General features: G+C 39.7%; 1 long non-coding RNA gene across 7 annotated transcripts in view; it reads right to left on the bottom strand.

Annotated features, from left to right (window-relative positions):
• Positions 1-3,873: 3,873 nt before the first annotated feature.
• The window catches only part of LOC111272315 (uncharacterized), a 43,986-nt gene continuing 27,830 nt past the window's right edge, over positions 3,874-20,029 (bottom strand). For 5 of the 7 annotated variants that reach the window (XR_002687460.1, XR_002687462.1, XR_015315699.1 and 2 more), the window contains one exon: positions 19,345-19,641. This is a non-coding gene — a long non-coding RNA (uncharacterized LOC111272315). Of the gene's footprint in view, positions 4,574-6,796; positions 7,154-19,344; positions 19,642-20,029 lie in introns of those variants that run through there. The other 2 variants (XR_015315702.1, XR_015315703.1) reach the window with 2 other exon arrangements.

Genomic DNA, 20,029 nt, shown 5'->3' with positions numbered 1-20,029 from the left:
ATGCAAAACACCCATTTTACCAACGAAGCATTTAGAAAACGTGACTTACTGAGCTTCGTTAATTTCTCTCTTATTCTAGGTATACAGGCTATTTTGAGAGTGATTGCCTTCAAAATGATTTTATAAATAGAAGCTTCACCGCATGTTGACAATCGGTGTTTTCGTAATGGCGGGACCAACGCTCAACTCGATTACTGCCTGTGTGTTTAATTCATCTGCACAGATTTTTCGATACATTTATTTAGCTATTTTTTTACGATCACAGTTTAGATAGTGTAACGTATTAGAACTATGCGAGCGTTGCGTTACGGTGGAGTTGTTCCACGGTAATAACAAAAAACCATACTATACTAATATATACAAAAGGTGCGTTCCGATAAGCAGTGTCAACAGCCATCTACATTCGTTTTTGCTTGTCTTCTGAATGACTTATTTTTTATAATTTGTAATACTTAAAGCGGGGATCGCTATTGGGGTCCACCTATTGCTGCCGAAATTTCTGTTAGAGACTGTATCGTAAATATAGACATTGACATATTCGATGGTTTGTAGCATTCCGTCATTATACAGTGCAGTGGGTAGATTGCATACAATCAAAGCTGATTTATTTACCTTTATAGAACTAGAGATATGGCCAATACAACCAACAGTCCCCGCATCTTTCGCTAGCGTGTGCAGTGAGAGGAGCAACCACAAGTACAGAAACCAATAGGCAAACAATTATCCGTAAGTGTAAAAAGTAGCCATTGTCGCGGCCTTTTTTTTTTTTTTTTTACTTTAATCATATTCGTTTTGATCAAACATACGGCGTGCGAATGCAGCATGGAGCCATGCTAGAGCTTGCTGCGTTTGGAGTCTGTTCGATCCGTGTATCACTGAGTCATCTGCGTGCAAAGTGACGCCGACTGATCAGAATAATTCATTAACAATATATAGGGAAAGAAATGACCATTCCAATTTTCTTTACCATAGATGCTTAATTTGTCCTCTGCAAAATCGCAGCGAGAAAATTTATCATATTTATAGAAATATCTACATCGGTCAGGGCGAGCGTAATCTTGGTCCTGGACACTGACTGAGTTGAAGGCTGCCTTAAAATTGACGAACCCATGCTCCACTGGAATGGCGTGTGCGCTTTCTAGCTGTCTAGTCTCTGAGTCAGTGGATTGCAGAATAGGTTATAACAGAGTAGGCTTAGTGGGTAAATGTATAAGCCTGCTAATATTTGGGACACGTTGTGTTGTAGGTTCGAGCCCGGGCATAGACAGATTTTGCTTCACACTAGAGACCAGCTGTCTGATGGAATGCCTAATAGCGATTGCGGACATATAAAACTCGAAACAGAGCTTATAACAAACGCTTTTCTTCGCTATTTCCCACCATGATGACGGCGAAAAAGCCTACCAGTATATAAACATTTACTGAATAGAGCCATCTAGAGCAGTGCCAGAGCGATAGTGCACTTGAAATGTTCATTGCAGACCCCATCTAGATTTACGGTTTTTTCGTTCCGTAGACCCACGAAAGTTTTGCTCTAGTTCTCGCACTGTAAATTCTAGTTTAAGGATATTGCGTTCCGTTGAAATCTTCTCTTCCTACGCTATGGCACCGACCGTGGTATAGTATTTTGTGGCGCAAACATCTTCAAAAACTGATTTATGAAGGCCACGGAGTTAAGCGGGCAAGATGCTGAGCTGCCATAATACATAAGCATGGTTGACGTTCGGCAGAGGCGATCAAATGAATCTCCAGTCATTCATGTAGTGCATACGTTTTTCGAACGAGAAACTTGGGCCTTGGTCATAAATCTGAAGACCATCTAAGACCTACGGACTAAATTGCAAAAATAATTTAACAACGGCCTGTGCTCCCGGGGGTGCATGAATGGAGAAGCCATATTGTAGACTGGAGAATTTCTATCGGATGCTGTGTGCATAGGTTTCAGAATTTACTACGTCAGGTATAGGAATAGGGCCCCGTGAGTGCGTTCTAGGAGTTCGTCTACATTTAAACACTGCGACGGAGGTTGTGTTTGACAGTCTGCCTAGGTGCATCTTGGATAGTGATGTCTATCGCCGTCGGTATGCGAGCATGAATGTTTGCGTCCTCTGATAATGAATAATTCTCACTCTAAAGCTTTATCCTATCATTGATAACGTTCGCTGCTGATATATCGTTAACCGCATTTGCTAGGGAGGCTAGTATCAAGCTGAAATATATTATCTAGCACCGAAAGTCTATGAGCTCGTCTTAAATGGCCGTAGGGGGCCTCAACTTTGGTTGGTCGAGGCGTGCAATGAAGAGCCCGGCAATGATCAGAAGCGAAGCAGAATGATAAGACAGTGCTTCCAATCGATTGACTAGTTTCTCTACCAGTGCGTACGTTAATTTCGGCCGAAGATAGGCCGCTACGAAGCTTGATAACTGGGCACGTAAGGCAATGACGTTACCCTCCACTAGACACGGCGTGAGGTCTCCTACGTTATGATTATAGAAGTCGGAGATGCCTCCACTAGCGCGGCCTGCTTCACTGTTTTCATTGAAAGACAGTACACAAAAAAAAACATGTTAAGCTAAAATAGACAGTAGCTCAAGGTTTCGATAACACAAAAATCTATATACTGTTCAAAGCTTCTCGGGAGAAAAGCGCCGAAGTTTCATGTTGAACCGGGTTAGTTATGGTTTAACTGTTTAACTTGGTGCTGCCTTTGCCACCGGTAATTGTTTACTGGTACCTTTGCTTGGTGGTTTGCATACGCAAGCTCGTTAAAGATAGTAAAGATCCAAAATGCAAGCTTTACCTGTGGGTCTGTCGTTCGCATCTTTCGCGTAAAAATTGCCGATATATACACGGCTCTGCGGATTATCACGACCATGGGTCAGAATTTACCATGGATTATTATTTACACCAGAATCACGCATAACAACTATGGTTGGTCGGCTTCGAGTAGCGTTAAGGACATTCTTACTGTTTCTCTTCATTTCTCGAGCAAAGCGCAACTCGTAGGTATGTAGGTATTTGGGCCATTGGAAACCGAGCTTCAGACTGTCATAATAATTTCTGAGTTGCCAATAAATATTTATAATAAGTCATCGTATCCTCTAGTCATAACGATAGCCGTTTATAAATAGAAGAACATTTTTCCTTCAGCTTTATTAGACAGTTATTTTTTTTGCATGGAAATGACCCATATAACTTTACTTTGTGGGGCTATGTTGACCAATGATTTAAGTGTGTTCAATCGATATTTCTTTAAATGAAAGAACTAGTGAGCCTTTATATGCCACACAATATAAGGGTTGCTGACAAATATACTGGTAATAAGTTTTTTCTTTCTCCTAAGACCGTTTTTTTTTATAGTAATGTTAGGCCAATTTTTGGTCCATATAGTCCCACCTCTCTCATATAACATGTTCCTTCATTGGCACATCTATATATGTTTCATATATATATATATATATATACGTTATTGTATATCAAGTATATGGAATAACTTTGGCGTGTTTTCTATAAAAGTTATTTATTGAAAGATTGCATCAATTGAGTGAGGCTCTCTAAAAAAGAGGCCTTCTTTGAGACATCTAAAGGTCGTCTTTCTTTGCGGTAGTTTCAGGCTATACGTGAGAAAAATTCTTAGAGCCGCCCATGAGAGGCCTAAACGAGAAATTCGGCTACATCCACCACTTTCTGAATGTCGCGCCGACGAATCATCGCAGTTTTCGGTCACTGGGCAACGAAATCCGTAGCAGTGTACTTGACAATGAGAAGAGTCCTAAAAGCTAGAGGAGTTCTGAACCAAACCTTAAAGTTTCAGGTAAGAAGAAATAAATTGGTTTCGTAGAGAGTAACAGCAAATAATAAGGAAGTTTGTTTCTAGAATTTAGGTGAGATGTTTCGTTTATTCGATATTGTTTGCGGTCCACCCTAGTAATAATGATTCACGTGTAAAATACAGCCTTGCATTATTATCAGCTTCGCTAACAACAAATACACCAACCTGTACTCAGTCTTCATCTCGTTCACAATGAATTGCTTCATTATATCTGTTTTCTCCTATCGCAAAAATCACATATATTATTATAAGCACATCATCTGCTTATAATAATATATGCTCATAACTTGGAAACAGTAATGCATAAACAGTGTAAAATATATAAAGTGGGTTGGATAGATATATACCCGACTTTTGACGTAAAATACTTTTGGTCAATTCGATATTTCATTAAAATCAGACGAGTTCCGTGAAAAATGAATACATGTTTGTGAAGATACCGAAGAGCAGAAAGTCAAAATTTCTGACGCTTCGAGTTTTCTTTTTATTTATGAATAGAAATTCTGTTTACGCATAGGTTCTGCCAAGCGTGTGTCACAGGCTTCAGTGTTGCAACTCGAGTGAAGTCAGTGTTCATCAGCACGCAAAGACAGCGCACTTGGCAGCTTCGATTTTCGGTAATTTTTTCCTTTTTTCGCGACCAGGCGTCTTCTATCGAAAGATCCAGGTAGAATTAGGCCGCCTTATGCTTAGCACATTGAAAGTCCGCTTTCATGTCACCTGAACGGTTGACATACTCTCTGAAAATTGCGGAGATATAACACTGAGTTTTCTCAATGTATTAGCTAGGTGCATTCGTGTACGACAGTCATAGCTTGTATCTACTAGTTCGACAAAGATGACATTATGTATTTGCCGCAGAAAATAGATATATACCCAGTGGTACGTAAATAAACTGTCAGTGTATACTACATAACCAGTTTTACCTTTACCGAAATAACACATGAATAGCTACGCCTTCAATTTTCAGGAGCGTTTTTTACCCATCTAGGTCTTGTCATCTGCTCTTTTATTTCGAATTCAACCGAAAGCCTTCGAGTGGCCTCGATAATTTTGGGTGTTTACTAACAGCTGAAGAAAAGAAAGCTCAATGTCGCGACACACGGAATCCGAACATTACATATTCGCTTATCCATACATATTAGCTTGTCTATAAAGTGTCATACATATTAAACAGATACTATAGTGAGTGAGATTTTTTACTGTTTGTAACCAGGGAAGAGACAGTAATGGCACAGATCAATAGGAACAACCGAACGCTACACATGGATCGATTCGACAACTATGACTTGCCAATCACATGCGTGACAGGCTGGTAAAGGCCTAGTAAATTAACGTATGGATGCACGAACTCAGATTGTCCTATCGCTCTGCTTGGACCCGTCGATCAGATACCTACTTATAGTACTGAACTACCTCAAGTGTTCCATTCGTTTGTCATTATCGAAAAAAAAACTGAGTTTACAGGCTACAGTATGCTTCCATTCTATACTATAGAGTAAAATTTAGTATTAACCTGCACAGTAATCAATGAATCGTGTAGGTTGGTCAACTGTAAACTGATCAATATACCAAATCCTATTCGACATCCTGCAGAGATGGTCTTAGCCATTCGCTAAGTATATCTTTACATTAGGATTACCAGAAACCCTATATACGCACTAATTTCACGTGGTTTTCATAAAATGATTTTCGCATTTATGAAATCTGTGTCTGCTTATTCAGCAAACAACTTTTACCTCACGAGTGGGCTGATTATGGCCTAAAAAGGATCTAATGATACCCATCATCTTCCTCTCATACTCTTGGCTATGTTTACCCGACTGTCCATTCAGCTTCAGCGGAAAATTTTGTGTCGTCGTTACCTATGTTTTGTATTGTGCGAAAACCTTTACCCCCCTGCTCCTCCTCACTCCCGCCAGCTGTGTCCATATAGAGCTTATTGTTACTTAATTGTTAACATATTGTCACTATTTCGAAAAAATATAAAATTCGAAGGGCAGACGACGCTCTTTACATCGTTGCTTAACGTTGTTCTCTCAGGCATAGAAGCGTTATAGCTTCCTCAGTCGATAGCAGAACAAAAAAGGTTGTAGACATGAAGTTTCATCTGGCAGTAGTTATATTGGTGCCTGTTATGGAGTTTTAGATATTCTCAACGATATTACACTGCCGGTGATTGACAACGTTTTTAAACAAGCCCTATAAAAAAATTAATTGAAAGTCACTGTTTAAGAAACGACACTTCTAGATATTCTAACCTAATTTATTCGTTCTGCGGTGTTTATTCGAGAGAAGATTCGACCAATTGTGAAATTTACACATGCCAATGAAAAACGAACTGCTGAGTGAACCGAAAAACAGATCATGTTATCATGATTAATTTTTTTTTATGTTTTATGTTAATTTTATGTATTAACTAGCCGTATACATAAACATTGACGTCTATAAATAGGCCTAACATGCAACGTCTACGATGTCAAAGAATTGTCTACTTTCTTAATTATGTTTTAGGTTACTGATCAGTAAACATGCCAATCGTTAAAATTGCGGTCAAAACTGGCCTTATACTAAAACTCAAACTCAGTCTTAAGAAATACCTAAACAAAGAGTGGTAAACGTTTCGTCTGTACGCAACTTATTAATTAGACCATTACATTCGGATAGAGAACTATAAAGGCCCATATGTCTATGAACTTCCGTAGTCCGTAGATGCAAATTAGCGCATTCGTTATTTACAACAAGTAAACGTCTTTTTGACGATCTACTTACTTCGTCCTTTTAAAGTTAATATGGCAGAAAGTTGGGCTAAATCTAAGACAAAACAGATTCTATAGCCATTGCTATTTGCTTGTGCGAACTTGATTTCCAAATTTCTACAGACGCTACACAGATGACGCATGTGCAGAGACATCAAACTCATTTTTCAACTACGCCTTTCTTAAAGGCTTATCATACTTTACTCAGAGATTTTATTTTAAAAAATTGGTCAAGGTTTATTAAATGTTTTTTCATTCATGAACGCTGATATCAGTGAGACTCATTTTGCTCCAGGTGCATATTCCTAACGATATTTAAAGGGTAGAGACCCTTCATACAAGTTTTCCTTCGACGCTTTCTTTCAAGATCGAGGTCTTCCTGTCAGATCCCCATTGCTTAGTAGTATTCTTAGCTAAGTTTTCGGATAGGGGTAGGTTTTGTTCCGTCTTGTTACTAGAGCAGCACTGTCCTCGATCGAAGTCCTCTTGACAAAATACAGGACATACACTAAACATGTCATTCCAAAAACACGGACCAGTATCGTCAGTTTAAGTTGAATCCTGGAATCGTAACCGTATTTTGTCTCCAGTTAAAGACTTTAGTTTGACTTTTTGTATTCCGTCTTCAGATCTACTCTATCCTAGCAAATTTACTGCACGTGAACGGTGGCGGCCCTCTATTGCAAATTATACCCCAGATAAGATAATATTAGGAGTCTCTATCGTGGACAGCTGCATTAGAAGGCCGCTCTAATAATAGTATAGAGCATAGTGTTCACCTAGGTGTAATTAAAAAGTCCTAATAACAACAGATGTTTAGTGTTATCTATCGTGCGTTTATTCAGAAGGAAAAATAGCGTGCGAATGCGGTCAGTGACTACGATTAGGCGTGGAATTATCGAGGCGTTAGTTATTCGCACGTTGCTTGAGGCCGCTTCGTATCATGTTTAACGAAGGCCAAAAACAAACTTTAGCTCAGCTCAATTTATTAGCTAGAACGATCCATTAGTCTCAATCTAAGCTATCCTTCTTCAATCGAACCTCTATAGCAGAAAAATATCGTTTACTCCTCGTTTGCCGAGTTCAGAGTGTGACCTATATTGTAACGTATTTTGAAGACACAATAGCAATTCGTGTTGCAGCTTATCAGGAATTAAACAATTGCGCGCGCTGTGACCATTGGATTTAACAAGCTCATTGCACCATGCTGTCGTGGAAAAGACACCTGAATTGTCTACGGCCTTGATCGGCGTTTTAACTTAATTCAATTATGTTAGCCTCAATCATTCATTTTGGTTTCCTGGACATATAAACATGTCCCGCTAAACATTTCGTATTGGGATTTAAGAAAGGATGCTATTAAGCAGCACCCAAGCGAAATGACCCAAAAATGTTTGACTCACTGACAGAGCTGGTCAGTATTAATCGAATTATATAATAAATGACAAAACCGAGTATTCACTAAACCTAAACTGTGTTATTTCAGCAGCGTATTAGGTTGGAAATTCATCTTCTATATATGCTCGTTAGATACTTAGTCGTCTCTCTGTTGCCGACTGATTACACGCAACGATGAGCAGAACCTGTTGCTATGGTAGACTTTGCTAGTTGAAAAGCGAATTTGTGACAGCCGGCCAACTCCACTACAATATCTTCATTAGGCCAATAAGATCTACAAAGAAAGTAAGCAACATATTATAAAATTATCGATATTTTGTAATAGAGCTCAGAGACCGATTAGGCGACTCTGTCCTTTTGACAGTGAATTCCTTTGGAACTACTAGCACCTATCTAAAATATCGTAACGGACACTTTGAACCGGTCGATTTTGTCCAACGGGTGTATCCAGCCCGTACTTATAAATAAATTAACGTTTTGGGTTTTACGATCGGTACTTAAGCCGCTTAACATTGCTTCGGGCGGCTGGCTGCTCCCAGTACAAAAAAAAAGTAAGTCTATACTCGGATTCGCGTCGAACCGCTTAACGTCATTTTTAATCACCTCTAGTTTACTTTCATCTATTACATTTTTATGTTTGATAGATTCTCGCCAGATGTTTACGTTGTAGGAATAAAGGATTCGAAATTAAGGCATCTTTAGTTTTCGATAAACAGCAACGTTCTGACAATATATAAACACCTTTGTTGAAGCTACTTCCGAGTTTTACGTCCGGCATCTACGTTAGGCACGAAACAAAGCCTATCTATGTCCAGGTAAGGACCTAGATCACGACGTGTCCTTACAATTAGCGGGCAAGCACGTTAGCCACTAAGCTAGCACGGTTTGTTATCTCAGTTGAAACTACCCGACATCGGCGATTTGTCCGGCTTGTTACTTCCATGTTACCGATATGAACAATAATTAGTGATGACGGGAAAGATGGCGCGGTGTTGTATATAGAATCATTAATCCGCAAAGTAACGTTAATGACCCATTGGAACGAGACCAGTAGGTTATAACCTAAATTACGTTCTGTGCTAGATTTAGACAGTTTATTGTGATACAGTGTTACGGCACCCTCATCGAAGATAACTCGACAGATCGATATTTTCAAATAAACGTGTTATTTTCTTAATTGATATAATAAGTATAAGAGAGTTCGTTCAAGCTTCTCATGGCTGACCAGCAACATCGCAAACACTACGGCGGATAGCCGCACTTGATTTTAGTCTACATCATTATGATAAGAAATTATAATAAGAATCTAATATTATATAGCTATAAAGTGAATTGAATAAAGTTTTGTCTCTTTTCTAGCCAGTGCACGAATCGCTTCAATCGTGTAGTACCGCCGCGGGTTTAACCCTGCACGATTTTCGGTCTGTATTCGGCGCCATGAGCTTGCTTTGACTCCATAACGTGGTTGGTTGCAGACGGTGCGGGGACTGTGTTAAGAAATGTCAATATATTGAGAAGATTATGTTTTTGTACAAAATTACGCTTTTATTGCAGCTGCTTTATAGGCCGTGCAGTAAACCGATGATTTTACATTTGCGATTTACTAGAAATTAATGTGTTTTCTAACATCTTCATAGCTACACCACTAGCGACATCTTCCATATCGACCTTTATACAATGTCGGCCAACAAACAAGCGGATAACACCGTTATTTTAGAACTTTGCACAAGGTTGCGCGAAGAATTCTAAACAAAGTTATTATTATCATTGTTATATGACATTATCGTATCGCGTTGGACCTTAAAAGAAACACTGTTTTCATCCTTGTAGAAGATTTCATCATATTGTATTCTTCGTATTCTCACAATCGCATAAGATTTTGTTGAATAATGAGTAATGTAATATTCCTATGCCGATACTTAATAAGAAATTAATAGGTTGTCTAATCCAACTATCTTCAATCGCCTGTTACTACTTCGGATGGCCAAGCTCGGATATCAATATATACACACGCCATCCCTTCGTAAAATAAAATACGGATCTTAAACAATCTAGTTATTTAGATTGGATCACTTTCATGCTTGATTAGCGCATAAAATCATTAGTTCATAAAAAAAAAAGTTAAAAATATTGTAAATAATCATATGCGTATAGCTTACTTATACCGGCAGAAATTGCTCGATCGTTGCTTCCCAACAGGACAAAAATGTCTCAGATAACTGCTGTATTAATCAGAGCTTACTTATTTCAGGACAAGCAAATGACCTACTTACAGATACCAGAAACAAACTAAGACTATCTGTATGTATACGTATGTCTATTTTTTGTCACAGGTCAATACTGCCTATTCGATTAACTTCTGGGGACATCGCGATTAAATTTTCTTTACGTAGAAAAAAGTAGGAAATATTTCAACTGAATCTTTTGTTTCTTAGCGATTTTTTAACTTAACTATTCTTAGCCGTGCTTTGCCTAAAAGCAAGATTTCGTCGAGAGCGACCAACATCAAACCTTAAATCCATTGTTTTCCCTTATTCAACTAAGCAAACTTGAATCTCAGAGTTAGACGGGTGTTTCCTATCATTGGGTGCCTGAGCTCGGCCACAGGATGATACGCACGTTTTTGTTAAAGTGGGCTGACGACCTCTGCACTTCACACCTACTTCTGGTAGAAGATTTCTAACATTAGTATCCGAGAGAACTCACCGATACAGAATTCTGGCCCAGAATTGCAAATCTATCAGGAGTGCAGATGTCGATTCTCAAACGTCCGCGCTTCTGGACAAACACCGCTCACATGTGCCCACAAAGGTACAGCCAGAACCACAGGAAACTGCAGAGAAGCCAAAGGTGAAGATGGCAATGAGGCAGTCTCAAGCGAGTATACTTGCCAGAACTGACACTAGCCAGATTAAAGCTGACATTACTGCACTTAAGGCTTATAATGGCCGAAGTCGATTATTGACAGACGCCCTACGGGCCGCCCCTCTGCTGACTATGTCAACTCCTTTTTAGCTGTTTTAGATACTTTGAATACGGTCAAAAGCTCGGTGAAATCGGTGACTGCTCTAAGCGACGTTATTTATTCTCGCGGTTATATTATCGCAGTTCTTCAAAATGCGGCCGCTTTTACCAGCGGCCAGAGTTAACTTACTTACTCAATAACTGCGTGGTGCCAACTTATCTTTGACACAGTATGAATTTCAATTTCTAGAAATCCAATGGACGATAAAGAAACTGAGCCGATATCAAATGTCACGTTGTGATGCATTCTACAAAACCAGAGTGTGTCACTAACGTATGTACTCTTTTTGACTAAGGCAAATGGTTTTTAGTAAAATCAAAAGCGAAGTCGAGGTTAAAATGTTCGCCGAAAAGATTGCTTCTAACCGTTTTTGGCAGCAAAGTGCTATTTACTAAAACCCCTAACTATAATTCTCCTAACTCTCAGGGATAATTTCCTATTAAAGAACAATTGAAAGCCGTCTAGTAGTTTGTTTCTGTAAAATCTTGTAGATTAACAACACTTTAGCAGGACACTAAATATTACTATTTAATCGAAAGATTGATATGTCGATATAAATCTCATATTATATATATATATATATATATATATATATATATATATAATATGAGATTTGTTATTACTATTAATATATAAAATGAGAAAAAAGGAAAACTTCTTGAGTGCAGATGCTGTAAAAATTTGATTATTTGCTGATTCATAAAATTACATACATATTTTAAGCATCTAAAAACGATCACCAAAATGTAACCTTCTATAATAAACAAGCAAAACGCAATGTCCCTTCGTGAGACGCTCCCTCTGCGGATCCTCTACTTTATTTGTAGTTATGCGTTGTGCACTAACAATTTTTACTTCATCATGTGAATTTTGCATATTTATATATCTAGCTTGTGTTTAAGTATGCTATTACGAGATCAGCCATAGTTAACTTCATTACAAACCTAGATATTGCGAGAATTAGTAACTTGGCGTTGAAAGCATGTAGGAAAGAGGTTGCTTTTCGCAGACATATTGACAAACTGCGAAAAATTGCCTCTACTTGGCCTTCCAGAGAGCTTCTACTTATAAAACGTGCAATACCCTGCCGGTTCGTTGACATCGACTAAATTTCTGCAGTAAACAAATGGAAATCGCGTAGGATGCTGGAGGAAAGCCAACAGCAGTCGCCTCAGCTGTTGAGGCAATTGTTGCCTTCGTTGTCATTGCATACGGTGGGCCAGACCAGCCCAACCTAGTTTGACATCTGCTAGTTTGTGCTAAAGTAGAAGCGAATTTTCTATTTTTTTACTATATCTCTCACGTTAGTGTATTGTGCTAACCGTGTCTGCTCGTTCAGCCCACGTTCTCTTTTTTGAAGTACACTAGAACCCGGAAAACTCCTTCAGTGTGCCCCCCCTGCCCCACACACGCATACATATACAAATACACACGCATACCCAAAAAGAAACGGCAAAAACATGTAAATAAGCGAATTCTCTTACGTGTCTTCAGCAGGCCATAGAAGCAAGCCTAAAAGTAGCCGTTTAAATTTATAAAGTACACGTATTATCTTTTTGTGTCCATCGTCAGTTTTTACTAGAAAAATTTATTTTAGCTGCAGGAGACAACGAACCTTGAAACTATAAAATTTACCGTATATCGAAGAAAACAAAGAGGCTGCATTAGCACTTAACGGTGGCTAGAAGAAGATTTGGCAGTCGTATTTGCTTCAGTCGTAATCAAATCACAGGTTACTGTGATCTTTCCAAGCGCAATCGTCCTAGGTATTATATTTTTATGGATGCAACCCAGAAGGTTACAGACAACAGCGTGTTGTACAAATGTCTATGAGGTTAAGTAAAAGGCACCAGGAAACAAACGTTCGTAAAGGAGTATTTCACGATGCGTACGCTAAAATAAGAACACGTTATAGTTATTAGTGCCGTTAGTTCCATGTTTATGGGAAATATTAATTTGATTAAGAATTAGTTTTGGAAATAACAATAAAGGTAACACGCTAAAGGTCCATAATAAAAGCTTTGCGTTTTAGGGCTGGCGTATAAGAAAATCGAAATAGCATAAAATAGAAAGTCTGGAAACAAGTTGTTCTATCCTTTCTATGGCAAGACTAGTGGCAATAGTACAAACGCATACTACTGGTTTAAGTAGCATCGATCCGTAGTAACGCAATACACGAACAGGGATAGTCAAAAAGACGACAACACAAATACTGACATGTTTTGCAGAGCCGTAACGCATTAGGTGGGGACTCGTCTTTGCATTGCGCTATTTCGAATGAGTTCCATCATTCTAAACAGAAACATAGTGATGCATATGTTGCGACAAATGAAGTACGTGCTACGTACGTGGATGTTATGTAGTCATCTCGTCTACTCCTTCTTCAGGCCATTTAGTTGCTTTACGGCTGGCCTGTTTGAATAAAGGACATTCGTCCAGGCATGACTTGTCTAGGTTAATGCTACATATCGTAGTTGGTTATGAGTAAGAAAAAATCATAGAGTGAATATGAAAGCGAATAGTCAAAAAGACTAACCTTCCCTGTTCCAGTTTGTTTCACCGGGGAAAGTATATGTGCATATCTCAGTATGTACGTTTGTTCGTGTACATTATTTGCAAACAGAAGTCTACTGCAGTGTCCATCGGGATACCGCCAGTTCCCGCTTGCCTAATCTTATTGAGGCACGACCGTACCTGCCAATCGGCGGATCTCAGTATTGCCAGCTAGTAGCTGTTTCGTTAGTACCTCTTCATCGCCCCTTATTCTGCTTTTATACGTTTTCATAGATAGAGAGTTCTGTCTTGATTAGTTGATATTAGATGAAGTCGTCTTAGAAAATCAAGACTCGACTTAAACTTAACCGACACGAGAGGACTTGGTCGATTTTTCGAACCTCTGAATTAGGCTACCTTGTCGAAATGTTTCGCGAGCGAAACTTTCTAGACAGAAGTGAAAGGGTGGTCATGTAACGCTACTAGGCCTGTATGAACGCTGTATGTGTCTGGTTACGTCACACTGTTATATACACATAAGCGGCCTTCGGTTAGCCGCGTTGATTTGTTAGCCGATCGGCCAGCCAAGCAATAAAGCCTCACATATCGTATATCGACGTTGCCAACGACATGTAGTCTGTCGGGCTTTAATGCTACGAAAGTCAAGCTGGCTAAGGGGATGTGAAAGTAGAGGAGCGGGGGGTGGGCCTCAAGTCAAAGATAGCCTCAGAAACCCCAATGCGTACGCGGTTCGTCTACTAGCCAGCCAATAGACGAAGAGGATTGTGGGAAAGCTGCTCAGCGACGACGACGTACGGACACTATCAGGCGTGCGCATTCTCAGCTAGGCGAGAGAGTGTCTGAGCTGAACTGAGAGAAGGCCCCAATGCAGGCGTGAATGAAAGACATCGCGAGCGCAGAGAGGAGGCGGTCTAGGACAGATGGACAGGCGATGCTATCGAAGAAACGAGCGAATAAACGGATGGACAGCTAGTGGGCATCCCTTAATTTATTCTTAGCTCAGCGAGGAGACGTCTGCGGCGACGCACTGCCTCCATTGGTGCTGATGGAACAGGGTAATCACTGTGTGCTGCGTGATATACGTCGTGATAGACATCGCCCAGTTAGCAACCACCATTGCTACAACTGAGGATACGTACAGATAATGGCCAAGGGAAAAGTTGGCGTCGAACGCATGCTCGTTGCTAGTGATCTAGTGACAGTTACCGCTGAATGACTGCTTCTAGCAGTCGCTGCCAACGAAGAGAACAATTGTCTCCTCTCGTGTCAGCCAATGAGACCAATAGAGTGCGTCAAGGTCTATCCGTCTCTCCGCTAGACCCTATCTTGTACGTCTAACGAGTGATTCCGCTTGCCTGTCTACTTTGCAGCGCCGAGTGGTTAGTAACTACATTTTCGTACTACACGACAAACAAAGTTGTCGTGTTGAAACTGTCCCCAACTGAACGAATCCCGAGTCTGTCCTAAGTTACCGCTTTTTTGCTGGCCCGCCTTTTCTTCCATTGTTACATCGATTTTACTGTTCGGTCTTATGGAATGTTGTGCAATCCTTGCTCTTCTATGGAAACATAATAATAACAGTAACGCATAACGTCTATCGAATCGACGAACAGCTGTTGAACGCGTTCAAGCATATCTAATTCAACTGGGGAAAAATTCCCGCGTATTGAACGACATAATATTGTAAGAATGCTAATATCGATGATATTAATGGTTACAGGCTGATATAGTAAACGTCACTTACTACTAATTCATTGATTTTTTCCTTCTGGATCTGGACGGGCGGGCTTCTAAGCTAAACGAGACAAGCTGACATCGATTCAAAATTGCACGCACACGCCACAAACACTGAGTGCCCTGTTTTGATGCAGCAGGCTTTTTACTCTGATACAACCCTTTAAAAGTATCCAATAGCAGTTTCTCATTTATACTTTTTGAACACATTAGACACAAGCACCAACAAGAATTTGAAGGTAAAGAATATGATAAAAAGGCCTCAGTTTTCCATTTGCAGTACTCTCAGAACTCGCAATCCACACGACGTTCGCTTTAGATAAAGTATGTACGATACCTTCGGTCCGGTCGATATGTGCGTATCGCTACAAACGATTAAAAAGCCGATAACCTTGGAATATCTCGAGCAGTGTAGATATATTATGATGCTACCTTAGCTGCGTAAAGCCCGATAAGTGGTTTCATGTATATAGAGTCTATATAGAACCCATAGCCAGCAACCTGTTTGAGAACATAGAGCGAATGTGACATTTAAAGCATGTGTGTTTTAGATACATATACAGTCGTTCATAATAAATCGGATAAACTAGAATCAATCAAAAAAAAGGGTAAAAAATATACAGGGTACAGACGTCTCCCTGCACCCCGCCCCCGAGCCTGTCATTGTCAAATCGCTCGCCTTGCATTAAGTGCGTCAAATATATAGAACCTGTGCTTTTACACTTTGACGCTCTTAAGTTACGGACGTAAGTGCGGGTATGTTGGGGCAGACGGAAAATTATAGCTGTGCGTTCTTTCACGTTTTGATGTCCCTATCTTACATGCTAGCGGTGAGACGCACTATGCATGATTCACTATATTGGCTTGTTTTGAATGCTGGCGACCCATAAATATCTATTATGAGTCGGGACTTAATTCTTTTTCAGCAAACTTGTGACGTTAAATTCACCTTAACATACGATATATGATGAACGTTTAATGACTTTTCCTTTTTCTTTTTTATTAACATCTAACAGCTACACAGGCCCGTTTATTGTACATCCTCTGCTCACATATCTATGACAATAGCATTTTTGCTACCAGTGATGCTGCTGACGCTTGTTATGAGTTTAATTCGGCCATCTCGTTATACTCTAGGTAAAGTATAGACTATGCGGCGAATGTCTTTTGTCAGGAGAATCGCAGGAAGAAACAAACAGGGGAGTTGCAATAGCCCTGGTATGATCACTATTATTATATGTAGGCAGGCAAATAAATGGCTGTTGTTAAGCGCTAAAGGATCACACTTGTTACCACGCATAACTGAAGTACTGCCAGCAGTACGCTTCGCCAGCTGGTGCGAGTACGTTAGGCCGCGGGACCGCCCACCCGCCTTTGTCGAGCCGGTGCAGCTTTTACGCCAGGGCAAGCGCATGCATAGGGTTTAGCTCGTTCGCCGCTGATTTCTTCCCGGCTCGAACCCGTTGTCCCACCGAGTGCGAAAACTTTCAACAGACACCAGCCTAGCTGCTCAACTAAGGTCCGAGGCCTTGGCACGGTATGTGCTGCGACAGACTGAATAGATGAACGCTTTACAGTGATGATCTGATAATGAATGAATGAATGAATGAATGGCCTATTTCGTATGTAAATCGCATTATATGCATCTTTGTTTGGTCACCACTCCTTTATCAGATGGACTCTATGGAAGATTAGCCCGTTAACAATAGGTTCGAGGGACCCCTTATTTCAGATTGCAGATGGCTTAGCGTTAAAGCAGCTAAGGAGATTCACTCTCTTCTTGCCAGGATCAGCTTCTTCCTTAAGGTAACTAACTATCGCAGACGATCATTATGTGACACTTCCACTCCGGGTATGGCCTCATGGGATCAATGTTGCAAGCTCACATTTTGTGTTAACGCAAAAGGCCTCTTCTTGTCTCTAGTGAGATTTCCCGATACAAGAACCTCACGAGAAAAACGAGAAAATGAAAAGTCTTAATCGTTGTAAGACGAGTTCACTTTTTAACTTGTTGAATCTGTAATAGACGATGAATCAGCTTGACGTGACGCATTGGTCAGGGGAAAGCATGCATGGTATAAGCATTCAAAGAGCTCTCCAGTAGCTTCTGATTCCGCCAACTCACAGCTACGTGGACAATTAGTGACGCTATTTTGAACGCTACACGCGTTAGCAGCCGACTCTTAAAATAAATGTAAATCGTTGTTTAGGCATGTTTCATTAATTAGTCCTATTTTTATATTCGGCAAGGTCGTTAGCTGACATTGCGCTTAGTGATTAATTGCTCCAGAAATCTACCAGTTAGTCAACTGTTATTTGTGCACTTCGGTGACCTGACCTTTACATATCGTGAATAGCGGTTTCGTCTGAAAAATATTCATCAATATAAGTAGTAGGCACAAGTGGACCGAATTCTCCCGTATCTCATAGTTCGAATGGCTAGCTCCGCTCGCAGAAACGAATCTCATGAACGCTAGAAAGGCTGGCTAGTCGAAACAAGTGGCAACGAGGTTTAACAGCGTTAGACGTGATGGTAGGTTGTTTGAGCGTGACTACGCCTCTTCAATGGTAATTTGCAACCTAGAATTTTATTATCAACTAAAGCCATGCTCAGACATCATAAAAACTACAGCTGTCCCCAAGATGTCCTTGATATATATACTTGGAACGATGGGCTTATATAAATAATCCGTTTTTCCTCTAGCAAGGAGACGTTGATTATGAATTTGAATAGTATACATCTCGAAATGCGCACGAATTAGAAGTTCATCTCACTTTGCATAATGGGAAAACAAGAAAGATGAACAGCCCGGTTTTTTACCACAGTCATGCCTACTCCAGAGCCGCAGTTAGCCAGCAAGCTACAAAACTTCATTGAATTTAGTCATATTACATGAAATTTACACGGGCCACTGTACTTCGAACATTCATGGAACCGGATGTCGTCGACGCTAATTTAACAGAAAAATCAAAAAAAAAAAAGTTGCTATATCCGCGCATCCGTTTCGCTGCTCTTTTGATGACGAGTCATATGTGGTTTTGACAGATGCACCGCATTGTAAATCCGAATTTACTATAGATGATTGTCTATAGCAGAAGCGGTAGTCAAAGAGGGTTGGTCATACAGGAAGAATATCATTTTAAGCCCAGCTTCGCAATGCGCCCAAGATCCTTACGAGAATATATAGTAGACAAATCATAATCCTTGACCTGCCCACAGCATTGTCTCTTCTAACTATAATTACAGCCTTTTTTGCGAAGCCAAGGATTTTTCCACTGAAATAATTAACTTACTGAGAGTTGATAAAATTGAATCTTTTCGAGACTAGGTTTTTAGCCATTTTACCTTTTTTTAAATAAACGATCTCCGCAACAAACCCACGATTAAATTAAAGAAGATTAATTAAAGAATCTATTATAGAGTATTATATTTCGAGAGTATACGAAAGAAAAGTCGTGAAAATGATCTGCAAAAAGCTTGGATCCTGAAAATATTTTGAAAAAAATCACAGTTACCTCGAACAGGCAAATTCCGTGAGGGTTGCCTTCTTCCACATATGCACTTCTATAATGTGAGAGTGTATATATATATACGAGTAGTTCATATGCGAAATACCGATAACAAACTGGGACACATTTTGGAGAGATGTTTGTCCTGGCTACTTTTTTCAAAAATTAAAACCATGAATCTGTTATTGCGGAAACAGGAAATGCAACTTCGTCATGTGAACGAAAAGAAGCTCCTGCTAGAAGCAGACAAAGCACCGTCAGTAACGAAAGCTTCCTTGATTGTTCGACATTGGCGCTGTTGTACATCATTATTTTTTTATGTGGCGGATTCAAGGCGAGACTTGCACCAGTTTTCCTCATTTTTTTTATATTACTTAAAATCGAATTAGAAGAAAATATTCGGGAAGTGACTTAGGAGGAATTTAAGCTTTGAATTGAAATCATGATCTAAGAAAATGGCAGCTAAACTAAACAAAGGCTGCCGCGAGAAGTGTACCTTGAAACATGCAGAAAGTCTCATCCAAATATTTGTTTTTTTATTTACTAACGCGCATCTTTTAAACAGGAAGCATCAATTTTGTCAATATTTATTTGCTCTTGCTCGTTATAGGACAAACAATATACAGTGCAACATCAAGCAATGTAACAATAACGCAATGACTATTCTAAAGAATCGATACTTTTATCAGCAGTGTTCCGCGCATCTCTTTAAAGCTATCTGTTAAGCACACTAGTGGGGCATATATAATCGTCAATAAACTTATCGCTGCAATATAAGACTCACTCTAAAATGAGAATTCTTCACGAAAGTAAGCGTCGAAGTGCATACGAATCATTTTGTGTTACCTGAACTTGCTGACATGAAGTACTGGAAACAAAAAAAAGGAAAGATGGAAAAAAAAGATTTATAAAGCGTTTTTGTTCGTAGCGTTCGTCACTTCTAGTTGTCAGCAATAAGGCTTACACCATAAACATCTGAAACCTGCCGTGGACGATTGTGCAGAAACTAAGACCTGGTTACAGGAGAGCAGAAACGATGCTTTGCGAGCTGTTTGTTTCATGTTGGAAAATAACAGAACAACCCTGAAGTGGCGTGAGCTAGATTTTTTATTACGAAATGGTTTTGAGAAAAACTGTATCTTAAAGGCGCTATAGATCAAACTAAAGGTAAATAGAAAAAAAAAAGCGGAAAAATCAAAGGAAATTGATACCCATAATACTGCTAAAAATGCCATGTCTGTTTGTGACACGCTCCT

Source organism: Varroa jacobsoni, unplaced genomic scaffold (genome assembly GCF_002532875.2).
Source record: "Varroa jacobsoni isolate VJ856 unplaced genomic scaffold, vjacob_1.0 contig01984, whole genome shotgun sequence".
NCBI classification, from domain to species: Eukaryota; Metazoa; Arthropoda; class Arachnida; order Mesostigmata; family Varroidae; genus Varroa; species Varroa jacobsoni.
The sequence above is the reverse complement of the archived record's forward strand: the minus strand, read 5'-3'. Positions and strand labels throughout refer to the sequence as shown.